General features: G+C 33.7%; 10 non-coding genes across 10 annotated transcripts; 5 read left to right on the top strand and 5 right to left on the bottom strand.

Annotated features, from left to right (window-relative positions):
• Positions 1-266: 266 nt before the first annotated feature.
• Positions 267-338, bottom strand: TRNAA-UGC (transfer RNA alanine (anticodon UGC)). Its single transcript has one exon. It is a non-coding gene; the product is annotated as a tRNA-Ala (tRNA).
• A 195-nt stretch (positions 339-533) lies between these two features.
• Positions 534-605, bottom strand: TRNAA-UGC (transfer RNA alanine (anticodon UGC)). The gene has a single exon. It is a non-coding gene; the product is annotated as a tRNA-Ala (tRNA).
• Positions 606-2,616: 2,011 nt separating this feature from the next.
• Positions 2,617-2,688, top strand: TRNAA-UGC (transfer RNA alanine (anticodon UGC)). Its single transcript has one exon. It is a non-coding gene; the product is annotated as a tRNA-Ala (tRNA).
• A 3,859-nt stretch (positions 2,689-6,547) lies between these two features.
• TRNAA-UGC (transfer RNA alanine (anticodon UGC)) lies at positions 6,548-6,619 on the top strand. The gene has a single exon. It is a non-coding gene; the product is annotated as a tRNA-Ala (tRNA).
• A 1,653-nt stretch (positions 6,620-8,272) lies between these two features.
• Positions 8,273-8,344, top strand: TRNAA-UGC (transfer RNA alanine (anticodon UGC)). Its single transcript has one exon. It is a non-coding gene; the product is annotated as a tRNA-Ala (tRNA).
• Positions 8,345-8,529: 185 nt separating this feature from the next.
• On the top strand, positions 8,530-8,601 carry TRNAA-UGC (transfer RNA alanine (anticodon UGC)). The gene has a single exon. It is a non-coding gene; the product is annotated as a tRNA-Ala (tRNA).
• Positions 8,602-9,634: 1,033 nt separating this feature from the next.
• TRNAA-UGC (transfer RNA alanine (anticodon UGC)) lies at positions 9,635-9,706 on the top strand. The gene has a single exon. It is a non-coding gene; the product is annotated as a tRNA-Ala (tRNA).
• Positions 9,707-12,180: 2,474 nt separating this feature from the next.
• TRNAA-UGC (transfer RNA alanine (anticodon UGC)) lies at positions 12,181-12,252 on the bottom strand. Its single transcript has one exon. It is a non-coding gene; the product is annotated as a tRNA-Ala (tRNA).
• A 1,386-nt stretch (positions 12,253-13,638) lies between these two features.
• Positions 13,639-13,710, bottom strand: TRNAA-UGC (transfer RNA alanine (anticodon UGC)). Its single transcript has one exon. It is a non-coding gene; the product is annotated as a tRNA-Ala (tRNA).
• A 4,511-nt stretch (positions 13,711-18,221) lies between these two features.
• Positions 18,222-18,293, bottom strand: TRNAA-UGC (transfer RNA alanine (anticodon UGC)). The gene has a single exon. It is a non-coding gene; the product is annotated as a tRNA-Ala (tRNA).
• Between the last annotated feature and the right edge of the window lie 2,263 nt (positions 18,294-20,556).

Below are 20,556 nucleotides of genomic sequence, written 5' to 3'. Positions count from 1 at the left end.
ATGCGGGCAGTGTAAGACCATCAGACAAGGTAGAGAGCTACGCCTTGCAGTGGTCTCTCGGCTCATATGATGTTGATGATGATATTTGCTTAACACGCTTAAGCCCCCTCTTAAGGGCTCTTAGGCCTAATCAATATATAAATCCTCCGCCCAAACGACCAAAGTTCGGACTCCCAAGCATGGATCCGAGTATTTTCTACATATTAGTAAGTAGCCTTGTAAATAAGCACAAGTAAATATTATTCATGTTTTATATGCAAAAAGTTTGGAGATGCCGGGGATCGAACCCGGGGCCTTTCACATGCAAAGCGAACGCTCTACCACTGAGCTACATCCCCGCTATAACCTAAAAGGATTAAATATCTACATATATGCTGTAAATTGCCAAACATATTTTAGAAAATTACTATTTAAATGACATTAGTTTCTTTGCTACTTTTAGCTGTGAAAATCGTACACATAATTAATATTACGCTGCTGTGTAAATGAATAATAAAAAGGAAAAAAAATAAGTGTAAGAATTAAGCAAAAACTGGAGATGCCGGGGATCGAACCCGGGGCCTTTCACATGCAAAGCGAACGCTCTACCACTGAGCTACATCCCCTGATGAAATTCTTGAAATAAAACATTTTTACATAATTAATATTTTATTTATTCATTCATTATATCACATTAAATGATCTATTTGGGAGGATACTAGAAATTTTAAAGCGGTTTAAAAATATACTACAATACGCGAGCTGTATGACTGTATATAAGTTGACGTTCTATTGGATTAGTCAGTTTCTAGTGTCCATAGCTTTGTTCTATGGCGATAACAAACTCAATATTATTCTTAATAAACACAATCAAAACAAAAGATACACAATTCTTTAAAAATTATGTTTGGTACAAAGTTCGAAATAGTTTTAAGAATAAATTATGAAGTGAACAAATAATATAAGGTATCATATTATTTCGGGCGCATTAGTCCTGCAATGGTTGCCCAGCGCTAGAGAACTGAGACTTCCTATCATAAATCACGGGTTTGACTCCCGAGATGTAAAATTGAACAACACATACAGAGCATTAATAATATACGATTGTTTCTGCTCATAAGTTTTCAGAGACTGGGTAGCAGGGTCCTGTGCATACCATAACACCACACTGCTATCGCTAACCACCCTGCAAAACGTAGCGATTATGGTATATCCCCATAGACATCTTTTGGAGAGACCTATGAATATATAGATATATGAATGAGAAAAAGTCGCCAGACATGATTTTATGGTTATAGAGGACTTAGGCGCGAGACAAACTCTGGTAACAAGTGATAAAAAAAATTTAATCATTAAAATGATTTTGTGATCAATCTCATTCCCCATGTATAAAAGCTAGAACGATAACTTGTAATTCTATTACAAAACCTTCGAATAAGTAATCAATATGATATTTCACAATACTGTATTATTTATACATATGAAATAGAACAATGACACTTTATAACCTTGTTCAAATTAAAAACATTAGAAAAATTTGTCAAATGCGTACTTAAATGTCAATGACATAAATACTGCTTGTACCGTGGCCAAGTAAATTGTTCGAAAAATTTATGTTACACAATCAAAACGTGTAATTAAATACATTACGTAAAGATAAAACACTTTTACAATTGATAATCGTTACAAGTAGGCGGTAACCTATATAACGTAATACCTTTTCTCATTAATTTCATTGTTTTGTTTTATTACAAAAATTTTATACTATATACTAAAATTAGATATCATTAAAAAATTTTAAAAATTAAATACTTTAAATTTTTGTTTGTAATATTATATAATTTATTATGTAATACGTATTATTACTGTCCAACTTATACTTCTTAGTTCTAGATATATTGTTGTTTAAACCTATAGACTCCCACCGTAAGGCTTGTCCAAAGATATCCATGGGAGAATATACCATAATCGCCACGCTTAACAGGCGAGTTGGCGATAGCAGTGTAATATAATGGTACGCACAGGATGCTGCTGCCCATCCTCTCCTAAACTTTTGGGCAGCAATCCTATGTATTTAATGCACAAAGTGTGAATTACATTGGATTGTCTCGGGAATTGAATCCGCGAACTACGGTTGCAAGCTTCAGTCCTCTGCCACGGGGTCACTGATCAGATGTCTGCAAGAAACAATAAATACACAGAATGTACGATTTACCGCCCTCTAAGAAATTTAAAGTGTTGAGCTGAAATTATTCCGTTGTTTTCCAATCCATATCCCCTACTATCAAAGAATCCAACTAAAGACCGACCGCTGCCTATACTGCCAACATTTTATCAATTTGAAGCCTTTTGTATCAGACATAATTTTAAATGAATTGATGACTAGTGTTTTATTTGTGGTTATTACAATAATATTGAGTTTTTTATAGCTATAAAACAAAAGAAAAGACACTAGAAAGTGACCAATCCAATAGAACGTCAACTTACACACAGTCATACTTGTCGCGTATAGTTATGTGGTTTAACGCCGCGTTAAAATATCTTATATCCTACCAAATAGTTCATTTGATGTGATATAATGAATAAACAAATAAAATATCTATTACGCAAAAATGTTTTATTTCAAATATTTCATCAGGGGATGTAGCTCAGTGGTAGAGCGTTCGCTTTGCATGTGAAAGGCCCCGGGTTCGATCCCCGGCATCTCCAATTTTTTTAACTTTAAAAATATGAGTGAGATTTGCTTGTGTAGTATATAAGGCAGTTTCTTTAAATATCCAGTACGTAAACCCTTATATATTACCTACTTAACCGTGACGAAGTATCCAAAAGTTTTAAAAACTATTTATCATTATTTTAGCTAATCATTATTTCTCATTATTTAAGCAATATGGCGTCCACTACCGGATATAGACCTACCCTGTAGATTTCCAATAGAAGCGATTAGAATCTTTCATTGAGCGTCTTCCGACCACTTTATAGTGGACATCTATTCACATTATGATTTGATGAACTTCTTATTCTTGGTTCTTCTTATTCAATAGGTTGCACTCTTCCTGGGAAGCCATGATCAAGGACTAGACGAGTTGTCTCCACAGGTCTCTATGATCTGCTTTTCTGAACTTCCTAGGTTGTTGTAAGTAATTAAAAGATAAAATTCTTGTGATGTGAAAACTGAAAAATATTAAATTACTTGTTCAATAGCAATTGAAAATATAGAAACAACAACGTATTATAAAGTTACAATTTTATGAATATTCTTAGTAATAAATAACCAATACGTTTAATAACAAGTATTCTGTGTCATACCCTGTATAATTATAGTAAGAATGGTTAATAATTTAATCGATATTATTTATTTCGTTACATTCTAATACGATATTTTGGTTTTGATTGACATGAAATGTGACGTGAGCAAAAATGTTTTTTGCTAACGTTCCCCTTGCCTTATTGAAGATATGATAACAAAAACAATAATTACATTTGGAGATTAATATTTATTTTTATATATTTTCATACAACATCTTGTCTGTTAACATATTCCATCTCAAGGCCAAAAAAATTTAAAAACCTTAACAGTTACTACATTGTATAAGTAGAAGCGAAAATTGTAAACATTTTTTTTAAATTTAGAACCTTAACTATGTCGAGTCTAAAAACACCACCATAAAAGAATCACACGGTCATCTAACCCCGGAGCGCAAGGTTAGATTGTCCATAATATTACTTCAATATAATTAAATTTACGAGACAAGCTGTGCCTAATGTAGTGTTTTATTAAGCAATAAGTTTATTAATATAAGTCTGAAACTTTATAAATAAATCTTTTCTTAAGTTTTTTACATGGATATGTATTTAATTAACTTATTAAACGTTATATTTATCTAAAAATCTTTGTAGGCTGATGTTGAAAGGTTTACAGGCGTGTTAAAATAGATTTGAGAAGGAGGTACGACTTTGTATTTCTCGTGCAATCTATCTAAATTTTCATCTCGGCTCGGCTATAGGTGTCCCTGCTTCGGATAAGCCGATTCGGATCACGTAGTTGTACGTGCCTCTCTCCGAATTACGAAATCTATATGTATGTATACAGCGACGAGCGCTTTGCTTCCTCGTCCGCGCTTCGAGTACGTTCTAATTTTATTTTAATACACAATTTAGACTTTGAATTTCAGGAATAAAGAGTTTTAAATAATACACTAACACATATTTAACTATTTTAGAAAAAAAACGTAATAAATATGCAATTGGCATACTAACACTCACTCAACAAGCCATGAGGAGAACTATACCTAGGATTTCTGTACGAGATTGAGTTAATAATGAGGTGATTTATAGATGAATGAAAATAATCGACATAGCCCGGAGAGTTAGCAAGCTGAAGTGGCAGTGATAAGGCTAGGGTGGCCGATAGGGCCTGACGTATATCAATAAGACGGGCAGATGACTTTGTTAAAATCGTCTGAAAACGCTGGATGCAGGCTGTTTCTAACCGATCATATTCAAAACCTATGACGAAGTCTTATGTTCAGCTGTGGACTTACTGCGGCTGAAATGATGATAATAATATTCGCTGAAACTTTTAAGAGCTATAATATAATTATATATAACATTTCGTTTTAAAAAAGCGATTTTGCTTAAGTATTTGAAAAATTAAAACATACATAGCACTCAATCTTATGACTCCGAGACATAAGATGTTATGGACCACAGTTATGTTCAGCTTCCGAATATCTTCCCCGGCTATCCATCTAGACTCGAACTCGTAAATTATAGGTCCCAAAAGTAAACTTTATCTTTCTTACATTCATATCACTATAGAAGACATTAGCAAATTACTTTCTTTGCACAAAAAGGCCATATTCAATCAAGTCAACGTTTAAATAATTATAGAGGATGAGCCTAACTACCAAAATTAAGCTAACATTGAAATGTATTAATCTACCACAGAAGTTAAAGTATTTATAAACTCCTACTCATATTGTTGTTTCGGCTATTTAACAACAGATGGCGCTTCACAGGGTAACTTATTCACGATTCAATTTTGGGTAGAAATTAATACGAACAATATGTGTCAAGTTGTAATTTATTTTAGTTAAAGATATCTATGGGAAGATTTACTATAACTGCGTCGCGAAGCAATCAGGTTGGCTATAACAGTGTGGTTCTATGGTAGGCAAAGTTCGCTACTAACGCCTTAGAAACTTGTTTGTGAGCACTGGCAATCCTATACAATAAATGCACAAAGTGTGAATGATCGCAAATCTAGAAAATAAATTCTACCATGGTTACCGATTTTTTAAAAATAATTACTTATAAATAACCATAGATCCAATAAGCTATGAATATAATAAATAGACTTAAATGTAAATCAATAACTTATAGTTAATTCAGTTATAATTATTAGCCATATATTATGTTATAGTCTACAATAGTTTCAACCGAAACCGTTCTCTAACTCAAGTACATATTTTCACTCATACATTTCTAACTCATACATATTATTTTAATTCTATTAATTATCCTGTTCACGGATGAAAATAACTTACTTAAACGGATATGTGTTATATTTTAAATAATATTTACAGCGTTATTTATAAATAAATTTTAATAATAAGAGTGAACGTAAATAACTTTGGGATGCATTTATTTCTGCAACTTTAAATATCGCGGTTATTATCAATAGGAGCCGCTTTTAATGGGCCCAACTCCCTCTTAGAAGCGTGAAAGTATTTTTATGGGTGTCCGGGAATGTCATCAGACGAATGTCTGCGAAATGCAGCTCGCCCCCGACAACTTTATGATTTAGTGCTTGCCTTATGTACATTTATATGGGTCTCTATGTGCTGCGGACAGATACCAATCGATTGTTGATCAGTAATAATAATAACTGTCTGAAATTGCAACGTATTGTTTCAAAGCAAAGCGATCATTGCCCAAGGTTGAGTTGTATTTTTAACTCTCCTTAAACATAATGCTACTTGCATTATTTTTTGTATGCCATCTACTTTTATTACCTGTATAAAGGCAAAATTTGAGTTTAAAATTAATTCTAATTCACCAAAATAGGCACTAAACCTCCTTAATAGGTTATAACCTGTCCGTCATCGGCTTTGCGAGCTTAATAAATGCCTCTCAAATTTGTTGTGTTAGTAACATTTTATAAAATCCATACTTAGCTGACTTTTACGTGGCAAAAGAAATATTCCTACAAAATTTGATGTCTCTAAGCTTTATGGTTCCAATGACATCGCGATGAGTTAATTCACAGGTGAAATCTCTTATATATAAAAAGATGATTGTGACACAATGTCATCCTGTATGTATAGTGTAAAAATAATTCAAATTTGTTACACTGTTCTCTTTTTAATAATACATTTTTGTTACCTTTAGATTTTAAAAAGCTTTATTTGTCTCCAAACTATTTCATTTTAAAACTTCTATCACTACATAACTGTACTTGTGATTATTTTGTATTGTTCTACGTCATGGAATAAGGTCATGAAGAAGATTGTTTTAATTATAATACAGTTGCACAATGACAATGTTTTGATATTATTTAAGTATCGGGGATGTAGCTCAGTGGTAGAGCGTTCGCTTTGCATGTGAAAGGCCCCGGGTTCGATCCCCGGCATCTCCAAATTCTTTTATTTGACTATCAAAATTACAGACAGTAACAATATTCCTAGGTTTTACCTTAGACGTGAAGGTATGCTTGTACTAAAATATAGTTATTATTCTTAGAGATCTACATGGAAAAAATGAAACAAACACACGTTAATTATTCCAATGTTTTGCTGTACGCATTGACTACAACGAAGCGAAACGGTTTTGCGCATGCGGGGAATGTCCACGACAAAGGGATTGAAGCTCGCCGAGCACCACAACGTTCAGCGACAAAAAGAGGGCGATAAAACTAGACCCTGCAATATATCTGCGCGCTTCTCTGTACTTATTAATATACTCGGAGTACTTTATATAAATCTATTACCAGAAACTGTCGCTAAAAATTGTAATATTGTATATTAATATTTTATGGTCGCAATTATTAATGCATTTTAATTCTGCGTTAACTTCTGTGAGAAAAACTTAAATGCTTAAACCTACTTTGTAGCTATAATTACGACCACAATTCTGTTGTGTTTCGATCAAAATATCATTTCTTAAATAATATACGGTAGAAAACAGTTCCTGGTATTAGCGTAATAGAACGTGATAGAAGATGGAAATAGGTTTAAAAACTTTAAAGGGTGAATGTAGAGATCATTTGCTGCCAATTAAATTGCAGTACAACCTATCGTAAAATCAATAATTTCAGAAATAATAAATAACGTTATGATAATAATATCACAAAGACTTCTGTTCTGCATTCTTCTTCACTTTCTTTCAAACTCGAGCACTCTTTTCATAGCCAATTTAAGTTTATAACATTCGCACTACTAGGAAAAAGATATTCTCTGATAGAAGGACCCAAATTGCCAAGAGTGCTGTACAAGTTCCTTGATATTCCGTACTAAGGTATACCGGTTTCCAGCTCAAACTAGTGGAGGCGGCTCAGTTCCATTATTACCATCCATGACAAAGAGAAACCAAATGCTACTTCCTCTTAGCCCAAGTCCATGCCCTAGGTATAGGACTGGCCACATACCCTTTTGAGAATAAGCTTGGAACTCTATGTGCTTCTATGTGAAGATACAGAAGTGCAGATCTGTTAGTATTCTTCTTTTTGTTGAAGTCGATGCTGATAGCCTTACGGGCTGTGACAGCTTCTTTTTATTCCCCACAGCCGAATCATGATTGACGACGGAGTCATAGACCAGATCCGCCGTAAGGTGACTGAGAAAGGCCTGTACTTGTCACCTGTCGTTCTCTTGGTTCCCTTGGTTTTTAGGTAAAGGGCTTGGAAGAGATTTTACTGGTGGAAAGCTTATATAGAAGCGTTAGGTTCCGGTAAGGTTTTCCTGGACATTTCAATAGGAGATTTTTCTGTTATAAAGACCGAAATAATGCGTTGATTTTTTGCGAGCCTGAGATTAAAAGAGGAGACCTTTTGATTGTAAACAGTTACAAATCTTTATAAAGTTAGTTTTAATATTATTAAATAACCGCATATCAAGAGACTAATAAATTATCATTGGTAATATAAAAGTGACCTCAATAAACTAAAACCTGTATGAAAATCGGAGCAATTTCGTATTCACCTTCAATAGTTGCGGCGCAAACCGTACTTTCTCCTTGCTCATTGCGTAATGAATCATTGTACAAGTACTGCATTTTAAGTTTACTTGTCAACGGGGATGTAGCTCAGTGGTAGAGCGTTCGCTTTGCATGTGAAAGGCCCCGGGTTCGATCCCCGGCATCTCCAATTTTTATTGCCGTATTGAATAAGTATAATCTATCAATCTATCACAAAGGTCTTCATTTTTATTCCACCTATATATATAAAACAACAGGCAATTTTCTGAATTTTATTACAATAGACCCAAAATATTATATTTAAGCATATTTAATACAACTCATTGCATTAATTTATTTATTTATGTATAATACGGGGATGTAGCTCAGTGGTAGAGCGTTCGCTTTGCATGTGAAAGGCCCCGGGTTCGATCCCCGGCATCTCCAAATTTTATTACACCGTTTGCTTTTTTTGACGTGAATTATACTGCTGCCTGAGTGGTGTATGCATAATCCGTGGACTTATCGAAGTGGGACGTAGAGTTAGCTTAAATATTCTTTTAAAATAGCGAAGTTAGCGGACTCTGCATAAAACCGACAAGCTCTTACAAAACTACTGCGGACGCTCCATAGAGTAACTAGTCTCAAATGCTCCCACGAGGGGAACTCAGCTTGGACTGACGCTCGTCGATAATTTCCTTCTAGCATTCGGACTCAAGAGTTTGGTTGCTACCATATTACCTGATTAACATTACAATCACTTCGGAAAGCATAACGCTGGAAGAAAAAGCAGTGAAAGAAACTCCAGCAACAATTAATATCTGGAATGATCAGGGTTTGGCGACCGTTTTGTTACAAGAGTCGGCCTCAATTCCATGGAATGGTTGTCTTACGGTCGTCGCGTCCGGAGACTTGACCACATTTCTCGATCTTAGGACGGTAAGGTACAATCAAGGAGATTGTATGTTAATCAAACCGCAGAGTAGAATTAATGGATCGATGCCAGTTTTGAAAAGCAGGCGATTGTTGGCAGGTTTACATTATGCACATATCACAGCGCGCCTATAGTACGTCCTTCGGCTTAGATCGTGGGATTTATCCAAGGGCCGGTAGGTCGAGGAGGTAGTAACAACATGAAGTCCGAAGTAGAAGTGTGTATATTCAAGCTTTGTCTGTATTTATTATCTATATAAATGAACAATTTTCTTTTTATAGAATTCCCCTTTTAGATGCGTCGCTAACGATGACATGTGAAACACAAAATGATGATGGTAATGAAATCGAAAAAAGCCTTTTTTCTTGAAATCGAATTGCTTCATGTATTGAACGAAACTAAGAACTGCTTAATACCCTTATTATTTCCATCATCCATTGCCCTCTTTTTAACTTCGACCGCATGTGAAATATACATACGTGTTCGCTCATGCCATTGGAATAGTAATCCATAATCACCTTTTAAATCATGTATGTAATATTGTCAGGGGATGTAGCTCAGTGGTAGAGCGTTCGCTTTGCATGTGAAAGGCCCCGGGTTCGATCCCCGGCATCTCCACAATAGTTAAGCAATCATGAATTTTTTTTAAGTAACGATGGTCATTTCCTTAAAAGCTTAAAAACTTTGTACTAGATATATGATATTCTTAAAATATGGAGCAATAAGAATAACATATAAAGAATCTAAAGTTTCTGAGCTGTAATAACCCAGCGGTACAGGACTGAGACATGGAATCGCAGGTCGCAGGTTCAATTTTATATAATTCACACTTTGTGCAGACAAACAAGTTTCCAGGGGACGGGCAGCAATATCCTCTGCGCATCATAGTATCACACTGCGATCGCCGACTCTCGTATATCCCCCCATAGATATCTTTAGATGAAGCCTATGTGAATGAAAACTTTACTTCCTGTATGTTAATAGAAAATCATTCGTAGACAGTACTTAGTCAAGTACTATAAAAAAGAATAAAGCAAATAAAAACTAATTTAACATAGAAATAACTCACATAGTAATGAATGAGAAACAGCAATCAAAACACAACCACGAGGACGTAAACAGGCTATTGTCAGTAAAACAAATGCCGAAGTTCATTTGGCAGCAGATTGAGGATGGGGCTGTAAACGCAAGAATAAGAGCGAGGACCTAGAGAATTAGCTATAAAAACTTTTTACAATCGACAACTCGAGGGGACCCTGCATTATAGTGTTGTACGCATGGCAATCAGGTAATCTATCGATAAACTAACTTTTGGTTGTAACTACTGATCGGTTAGTATTTAGTTCCTTATAGACACGCTTTATTCATACATACTGTATGAATATGAAGTATCACGTCTGCCAAAAAATGATAAAATATCGAGAGGTTACTTGAATTTGTAGGATCAAAATCCGAAACGTATTTGACTTCTTTCCGCAGATACCTTAAAGAGTACAATGTTACAATGGGATCAAAAACTAGGTTACAAGAAATTATGTAAGTATGTTTTGGAACATATCTTTCCAATTAAGTTACAACGACAGAATTTAATCAAATGATAGCCGTAGAAGCTATTAATACCATTTAATACCCTTGTTTGTTTTTTCTTATTTGCCAATTTTTTTCAAGTTCTAATGTTTGTCTATATTATAAGTGTAATTTAAAAAAAAAAAAACAAAATGAAATTGCTCTAAAATTATGACTCGACGAAAGAAAATTGTGACCCATATTTAAATACAAATGTAGATTGAATAATAATGTTTTTAGTTTAAAATTTTATATATCTGAACCCCTTTTATAATATCCTTTAGGAATTTCTCTAACCGTTATAAATTTTAAAATAACAATAAAATGTAAGAATTTTTAATATCGATATTTACTTTTGACCCATCTCTAATATACGAAGCAATAATTCTTGGCCGCACCTCATTTGCATTTCTTTATTGGATCGCGGGGAAATTGAGAAAAATTCACGCGCTCTGTTTTAATTACAAGTTGTTTATTATTTGCATTACAATTAGGCATTTGATCCCGCGGTATCTCGTTAGATCCTTGAACTTAATACGATTTTCTCAATTACTTCAAGATATCTGAAGGGTGCCGTGTACGCGACACAAGCTCTCGCACATATAAAATATCTAATATTTTTATATACATTATATTATAAAATGGTTTTATATTAAATACACAATTTGAAATATATAATATATATAAAAATTATAGAATCATAAGTAAACATTTCTCAAAATAATAAGGAACTCTTCCTAATGCGCTTATATTTATAAAAGTAAATAGTAACTTGAAGCGATAATAAAGAAACGGAAAAGTTTATTTAACATTGGAATATTATACAAAAAATTTGTAGTGTTTTACAAAGTAAAACATGCGCCCACTTTTATTTTATAATTAATCAAAAAACAAAATAACTTAGATGTCTTTGAATTTATTATAAAAATTATAAATATATCCTTACTTTTTTAATTCAAAAAGTGAGTTGTTCTCAAAAATTTTAATCAATTTCAAATAAATATTTATAACTATTTTTAAGGATTGTAGATGTTTTTAAGTAAAACACAAATATGTAAAAAATTTAAGCGAACGGCCTAACACTTAAATTGAAAACACAATTTGTTTATTCGACCACAAAAGAAAAACCCTCCGTAGGCTAGCCAAAAAATTCTCATAGCTGTAAGAACCACTGAGCTTCATCTTCTTTAGAAGTTTAAGCATTCATTACAAATATTACAAAACAACGCAATTATTTTAATATACATTTGTTATTGGAATACAAATATTTGCTGAGATATACATTAATTTAGAACTATATCTAAACGGAGATGGGCTCCGTAGTTGAAAGGTATCGTTATATAAATTTTAACAAAAATAATTATTTATAAAGCTGAAAAATAAAATTAAGTGCATGTGCGTGTGTTCGAGTTCCATTAGTCTCTTGTTACTTCAAAGACTTTTTTTTACATTTGAAGTAAAAATTCATTTTTACTTCAAAAGCAAAATAATGTCTTGTGGTGCCATGTAAACTTGACAGCAAAATTTGGAGATGCCGGGGATCGAACCCGGGGCCTTTCACATGCAAAGCGAACGCTCTACCACTGAGCTACATCCCCTGACAATCTACTTTAGCGAAACATACAATTTCAATTAAATCGATATTGACAATTCATAGTGAAAGTTTTAAGTCAAGTTCGAAACCAAATGATATAATAAGTTAATTGTTATTGAAAAATATTACTGGAGCAAAAAAAATCTTTTTGACCTTGACTAGAGTATTGTTTTAATCACACGCAATTTAAACTAAAAGTTTATAACGAGATTATTAACACAAAAATATTTAGCAAAATCTATTTTTCTAACATAATTTTATAATTAAGGACTACATTTTAAATAACTTATTTTACAAGCATATTCAAACCTTCGCCGGTCTACCGAGTTGTATGGGAATACTCGCGTCGTTGGCCCCGTTGTGTTGTTATTTTATTAATTAACTTAATTATGCAGCGTGACCTATTATATATTGTCATCTTCGTGGAATACAGTGGAATGCGTCAAAAGACGAGCAGTTCTGGACTGTCCTACTGACTCGACTGCGACCTCTTGGAGGTTTTTTTTTTTTAATGGCCCCGCTATTGGGGGCCTCTCGTACCCCTATCTTTGGAGGGACAGAGACTTTATGGACAATTTATTTTTTCACATAGTTATTTATTATTTCCATTCTCTCCTTTCGTTCTTCACATATTCTTTCAATCTATTCTTTAATGCCACATTTCTGCTATCTTTCCCTTTTACTCTGTGACCTTTCATTCCTCCCTCATTACATGTTACATTTTATCTTTATTTCTTTCCTTTACATTTTTATCACATTTTATATCACATTTTGAGTTACATTATCACATTTTTTCTTATTGTCTATTTAAAAAAAATTTTATTTTCTTTAATTTTTTTTTGTATCACTTTTTTAATTATTTCCTTGCAGTATGAGAGGAATTCTTCCATAGTATCCTTTCCGCCTATCAGGGAGGCTATTGACTCCTCCCTGATTTTAACGCCAGACCGGCACTCAACCTCTTGGAGATTTGGGTTACACTTTTTCAGTCACCTTTAGTTGTCCGAGGTTTAAGTCATCAAGTGGCCAAAATCCAATAATGAACTCTGGCGGTAGCGTTTCAGGTAGCTAAAACTTGACATGACGTCACAGTCCACACCTCAGAAGTCCAATTACACGCCTGGTTTCTGTTAAACGTCTGCACTCTTAGCCTTGTAGAGCTGTTACAGGTTCATCGGTTCGCTGGTCGGAGATCCACAAGCTAAAACTTTACATTTTTCTTACTTTCTGCTCGTTCTCGTAGGCCTCTTGGATGTTATATGGATTAATCTTCCAACAAGCTCAATTTTCATGGGGGGTTTTTCTTCAATTAATAAACATGGTGGGCATTTTTCTAAAGCGATCCATCCGACTTATCTTTAACTTTCATAGAAAAAAAAATGATTCTACTTGGAGATGCCGGGGATCGAACCCGGGGCCTTTCACATGCAAAGCGAACGCTCTACCACTGAGCTACATCCCCGTTGAAAATATAAAGAAAATATTCTCTATCTAAAATTTTTACCATTACTTTTTTTATTATTAAATCTTAATCGCGAAATAAGTTAAATACAAATGATCGCATAATACTATTTTTTTCTAGTTTATCATAGTAATGATAACAATATCAAGCCCTCTCGAACTCTGACTCTAAATTTGTATCGAATAACAATCCCTAACTGAACCAGTCTCTGTCGGCAATCCATGTCACAAATGGAAAATTCTTTTAAGCTATAGTGCTACCGAAACCGGTGTACCGTGCCTTAGGTTTACGGCGAGGCGAGAGGAAGTATCTTTCGCTCCATTCCGTTAGTCTGCCATGAACGCTTGCAGCGGCGATGCCCTTGCTCTACTAGAGCGGGTTTGGTATCATAGTACATAAAAGCTTATCTGTCTTTCATTCCTTTGCAATGTCTAACGTAACGGTCTATGCAGAGATTTCCAAAAAAGCCTTTAAATATAGTTACTGCATAGAAGTCTAGCATGGGTAAGGAACTTAGCCATGCTTAGCGCTTTCAGCGCTCTATCACTTCTATAGTAAAGCTAAATGCCAACAGGCAAATATCAATTGTCATTGACAGAAAGGAAATAACAATGATCAACGAAAGAAGTATAAGTGGACCATAAGAGGCTTTTAAAGGGCATTATAGGAAGAAAAATGCACAATTTCCACTTCATGTGACAATAAAACTGCTCCTACAGACTTAGTACTTTCAAAGTGATGAACGAGAAAAAAAAATATAACATAACAAAGTCACCACTCTGTTTACTGATTTTATATCTTTATAATAAACAATGATTATTTGCCAAAATAGGACGTGTCTTTTGTAAACTGCAAGGCTTTGGTAATAATATTATAATAACTTAACGTAAGGTAAAGCTTAATGGTATACGATATTTTTTTTTGATCACATATTAAGGAGAATTTTTTTAAAGTTGATTATCGTAAAATTTTTAAATCTGGTTTCTTTCGATAATAATACTGTCCTACCATAAGAACCTTCAACATGTAAAGATAAAGAATAGATTTCGAATTTGGCTTCTATTAACACATTTATCAATTCCGTAAGCGATGTTGTTGTGAAATTACAACTGTACAAACAAAAACAATAATGTGATTATGATGTATTGTTCTTCAATGAATATAGTAATCAATGAATTCATTTAATAATCATTGTATTACATTAACATATATGCGAGCGATAATGTATTCTTTCGGTTAAGATTTTCAATTCAACTTTTTCACAAGGTAAACAGATGACCTTATTAAGGTCGTTGGTACACAGTGGTTGCAGAACGCTTTCAACCGGTGTTGTTGGAAATTCATGCCAGAGACTTCCAGTATTGGACTTCGTAAGGCAGAAATGTTGACGATGATTTAACTATTTGACTATTTAATATTTTGTTTTCCTAACTAATAACTAAAACTGTGTCGTTTTGACATACAAAATCATGGCAACCTGGCAGCAGACAAGCAATTTTTTAAATTAATTATTAACGTAATAAATTCACTAAGTTTATTCCGGGACACAGATCTAAAGTGTTATTCTAAGAGAGTTGTTAATAGTAGAATATATTAGATTAGAGTAAAAGAAATAATATATCAGAATAGAGCAAAAGTGAGTAAAGAAGATAAGAGAGAATATATCAGAAAAGAGCGTAATAGAACAGGAGTGTATAAAGAAGATAAGAGAAAATATATCTGAATAGAGCTTAATAGAGCAGAAGCGAGTAGAGGAAATAAGAAATAATAAAATGGGGTTAATAACAGTACAGTAGAATGACAATTTTAAATAACATTATTAAAGGCTATAGCTCATTAAAGCTTACTTATTCACAATGAAGTTATTTTCATCATCGTTACGATAATAAGACGTTCACTGCTGGACATAGGCCTTCGCCACGGATTACCTATGGAACCGGTTGGAAGCGGCATTTAGGATCTTTCAACGACTTTAACAAGATTGTCTATTCTCCATATAAGCGGGCGTCCAACGCTGTGCTTGTCGTTTCGTGGTCTTCTCTCCAGAAAGATGATAAAAACGTTGCTTGGTGATGCTTTTACTAAATAAAATGTATGTGTATTTTATTAAATATCTGTAACTTAAGATTAGTTTCTATTATTATTTGTACCTATTATGTAGTAAAGTGAATTAATTATGCACTTATTACAGGCAAGTAAAATACACATGTATTGTTAGAAAAATAAAATTGAATAATTAGAAATAGGCGGTGCTATTGATAATAATGATTTTTTCTTAACCTTTTTTTTAAACGCAAAAGTATACCAAGCAAATTTTGGAGTAAAGATGGTCTTGTATCTCTAACTTAACTACAATCAGACAATGTTATGTCAAGTAACACGCGTGGCTGTTGTCATACGAAATGCTTGTTTTGACAAGATTACTTAGTTATCAATACACCAGCGGGAATAACATATTAAAAGGACAGTCGCGCGGCGTATGAATGATACAAAGGGGCGAAGTTTGTCGACGCGGTGTCTTGTTCCGATGGCGTTACTTGAAATGTATCGTTTTTTTTTATATAGCCTTTCGTACTTCCCATGTCCTGGTAACAAAGAGGTAACAGTTAGAATAATAATTAATTCACAATTTTTTCCTATTTCTATACTCTTCTTTCTTACCGTCTTAATGTCATCCATTCATTCCTTTTTTGTTCGTCACAATTTCTTGCATACCATTTCATTCTTTGTATTCCTTTCATACCTCGCTTCTCTTACATCACCTTCGTCAAGGAATAACTATAGGTAGTACATTTTGTTTATTTGGTTCATTTTTATTTCATTAGCTTTGTTATAGAATTTATACATTTTAAAATGTGCTTATTTACTTCTTACTTTTTTTTTTCTTAACACAATATCACAGTTCTATCACATGTATTATAATGTATCATAATTCGTTCCTGTTAGGTGGACCGGAAAGTAATGTCGCTTTCTTAAGTTAAATTTACACTAGTACATTTTATACACGTGTTTATTTCTAATCAACAATATATTCACCTTCATTATCAACAACCTTTTGTTAGTCTAGTATACAAATTTTCAATGCTGGAGCGGTAAAATACAATCGTTTTTTTTTTTTTGTAAAATATGTTGAGGGAAGGGTACTTTCCGGTCCTACCAATATGTATTTTTTTGTTAACTCAGCCTATTTGTTTCTCTTTATTCATATTTCTATAACACTCCTGTAGTACTCTAAGAAAGTCCGGCGACTATCTTCGCTATCCACCAGCGAGGCATTGGTATCCTTACAAATCCTATGTGTCGTCTGTTGCGGCGACATCTGTAAATCAAGTGTCAAACATGATGGTTTCTCAAAGGGAGACGACTTCGCTCAAAGTGTGATGGCGATCGGGATCCGCGGGTTAACAATTGTGCGATTGATGTTTAGCTTACACTGTGGCTTTTAAAAATAGTAAATTCATCAATAGTATTACTGACCTAACTTCTATTAAAAAATCTGTAACTAAAGCTACATATGTTATCGCCCAAATTATTAACCTGCGCAACCGACGACATACTTTAAGTATAAAGAGAATAGTTATCTCGTTAAAGGAAAAGGTACTTCGAGTAACGCCTAAAGTGCAGCGCGTTGTCAAACCTCGCCACAATGAGCCTCAAGCACAAACAAGTCGGAAGCCTTACATGATATTATTCCCGCAGGTGAATAAATAGTCATGTAATTACCAATACAAACTTTCTCTTATAGTGTTTCGTATGTATCAGTCATTCGTATGTATCGTTCATTTCACATGCCAGTCTTTAATTTAATTTAAGATACCGAACCTCGCTTGACGCTTAAGGTTGTCTACTCCTAGAATCCCAATGAAATCCGTCAAAGTTTTAGTTGTGCCAGCAGTGGAGATAAAAATTTAGATAAGAACCAACACACTGTCTAGATTACGCAATAGCGGCTGCTGGAAGGATTCGTATGTAGCGTGTACATTAAACATTCAGTTTAATGGTCGCCCGCGAGGTATGGTACTATTACGGCGATGGATGGTGCGTTCGAGCTGATCTATCGTGTAATCTGGCGATTGCACATTTATGTTGTTTATCAGGTAAGTAATGTGACAGAAAAGTTGTTTGTGAGGTAGAGAAACTAGGTAGAGATATGTTTTTTCTATTATTTTTAACTTACCATTGATCTTTGCCACTTAATACATATGAACTACATCTAAAAAACTAGTTATATGCAAACAAAGTAATAGTGGACAGATGATCTTGTGAAAGACATCGTATAACGCTGAACGCTTACAACCAGTCTTGTTAGAAAGTTACGAGAGGTCAGTTTCCAGAAGTTTCCAACACAGCTTAAATAATGACGAAGATAATGAGAAAGAAAGAAAGCGAAAGCTTCTTTTTCTTTTGCTGTGAAAATGTAAACTTACTAGCCCCACCCTGCAGTTTATGTACGAAGTAAAATAAGATCGTATGTCACTTACATATAAACTAAGTAATCACAGTATCAAAATTGGAGATGCCGGGGATCGAACCCGGGGCCTTTCACATGCAAAGCGAACGCTCTACCACTGAGCTACATCCCCTGTTATATCAATATCTAAAAATTATTACAAATTAATTAATATCACACACACATACTACAATAATACAACTCATATTTAAAGGGTTTTTTATATGTTTTTTAGACTTCATACTTTACTATAAAGAAGTCAAAGCGTATATGAGAACGTCACTAGCGTGAGCTAAAAATAAAAAAATCAACCATATAATCTACTGTGTCATATAGCAAGTTGTGTAAAGCACACATATAAGAATAATACTTCATCCAAAATATTCAAATGACGGGTTATTTATTCTTCCTTTTGCAACTGAAAAGGAATGGAGGCCATTTTTCAAGGTGACAAAATTTATTGCCGCTCAATTGAATTTCACACTTGATTTGAGCGGACGCTTGAAAAATCCTTCCGATTTTCAAATTCCGAACACATCTGTCAAACGATAGCGGGAAAACATAGAGCGGTGTTACCCGTTAAAGGTAATGTCATAGCGAGGTATCGCTAGCAACATTTACAAAATATTCACATTCTTTTATATTTATAGCGGTTTATGAAATTTTATACTGTTCTAGAAACATGTAATAAACAGTTAAGAAATTCCTCGAAAAAAATAATAACTCTTTTGTCGGCAATTATATATGGTATCACAATACACACCCGTGTAACATCTATGAATTATCATATAAAAACTATACTAACTATACTTTGCTTGAAAATGCGTTGCTTTATTACGGTTACAATAATATTCTAAAAATGACCACAAAAATCTGTCTAACTTTGTTCTGGACTCTCTTAGATCCGGGCCCATTTGTAACCTTTATAGCTACATAAGTTGAAGGATACCATCATAGTTGAATTCAATCTGATTCTAGTTTCTATTAAATTGGGCTCTGGTGGCATACTTGGCAGACCTACACATGTGATCATTGTAAAAGATTCTACAAAAATACTGTATTTTTTATTCAAAGAATAATCCAAACCAAAACAGTATTTATAAAATGTTATAGTAACAAATATAGGTATGGTCCAAGTGTGTCGATGCCCTTATTGGAAGGGTCGCCTTGTGTCAAACGGGAAATAGTTATTTATGGGCACCATTCACAAATTGCATTCGTGGTCGAATTGATATATTGGCATGTTTTATATGTAAATGTGAATTTAGTATGAATGTTTTGGCCCAGAAACGGATGTCGGATAATTTAGATTCGATACTTACGTTTTAATATAATTTCAAAAAGGTAATTGCAATAAGTTGGAACTGCACTCATGAACACACTTAGCTTCTACCTTTAAAGAGTATACACTTATTTCCAATCTGTATGTATAAATTGATTACTTTGAACCACCGCTATCGGAATGCAACACGCCAATAACCGCTGGCTGTGCAAAGCCTGCACAGTCTTTGAAAATGATTTTTCGTACAATATTATCATTAACTTATTTATTATCTAAAAATTATTTTCGGAAAGGGTAAACAACACACTAATCGATAGCAGCATCTAAAATCAATCATCCTGTATACAAACAGTAATCATAGTGAAAAAAGTTTTATTTATTTTTCACTTTGTCTCCAACAAACTTTTGGCTGTACGTGGCAGCTAATAATTGATAAACGTTTATTCTAAAAGTATGCTTTATATTTTTAAATATAAAATAAAAACAACAAAAATAAAATGTCATACAGAATTTAATATCATTTTCTTTTACTGAACTTAAATATAGTTGTTATGGCTTTGAGATTTATGTCTGAAACAAAAAATAAAACTAAACAGTCTATGGCAATGCTGTGAAAATAATAATATTATGAAATAGTTTACTTGAAATGTCGTGAATAACGGAGATTCGTGTCGGAGACCGCGAGTCGACCCGCGACTGCCGAGAGCCGGCGTAAAAGCCGATGATTTATTGAAATCCATATGATTTATATTTCGAACGTGACTGTCAATGGCAGTTTATTGTTTCAATTATATTTTAGTATTATCTGTGCAAAGTTTAAGATTTAAACTTGCCAAAATAATAGAAATATCATCTTTCGTGTCAATTTGGTTAATCATCATCAACATTATATCAGCCGGTAGACGCCCACTGCAAACCACAGGCCTCTTCTAAGATCGCAACCCATATACAACATTTTGTTTTTGCGTGTCATTTTTTATCAACTTTTTGTCAACTTGAAAAAACTTTTGATCACCAGAAAAGTGAATGAAAGGTGACAATGAGGTCACATACAATATAATATTCTCTGGTCCGGTTTTTTTATTGTGACAGATAATAATGTTGCGCTATTACA

Source organism: Battus philenor, unplaced genomic scaffold (genome assembly GCF_028537555.1).
Source record: "Battus philenor isolate CCGP_79_NKW_IND1 unplaced genomic scaffold, ilBatPhil1.0.hap1 SCAF_18, whole genome shotgun sequence".
Classification (NCBI taxonomy): domain Eukaryota; kingdom Metazoa; phylum Arthropoda; class Insecta; order Lepidoptera; family Papilionidae; genus Battus; species Battus philenor.
Note: the sequence above shows the minus strand (reverse complement) of the source record. Positions and strands in the feature narration are given on the sequence as shown.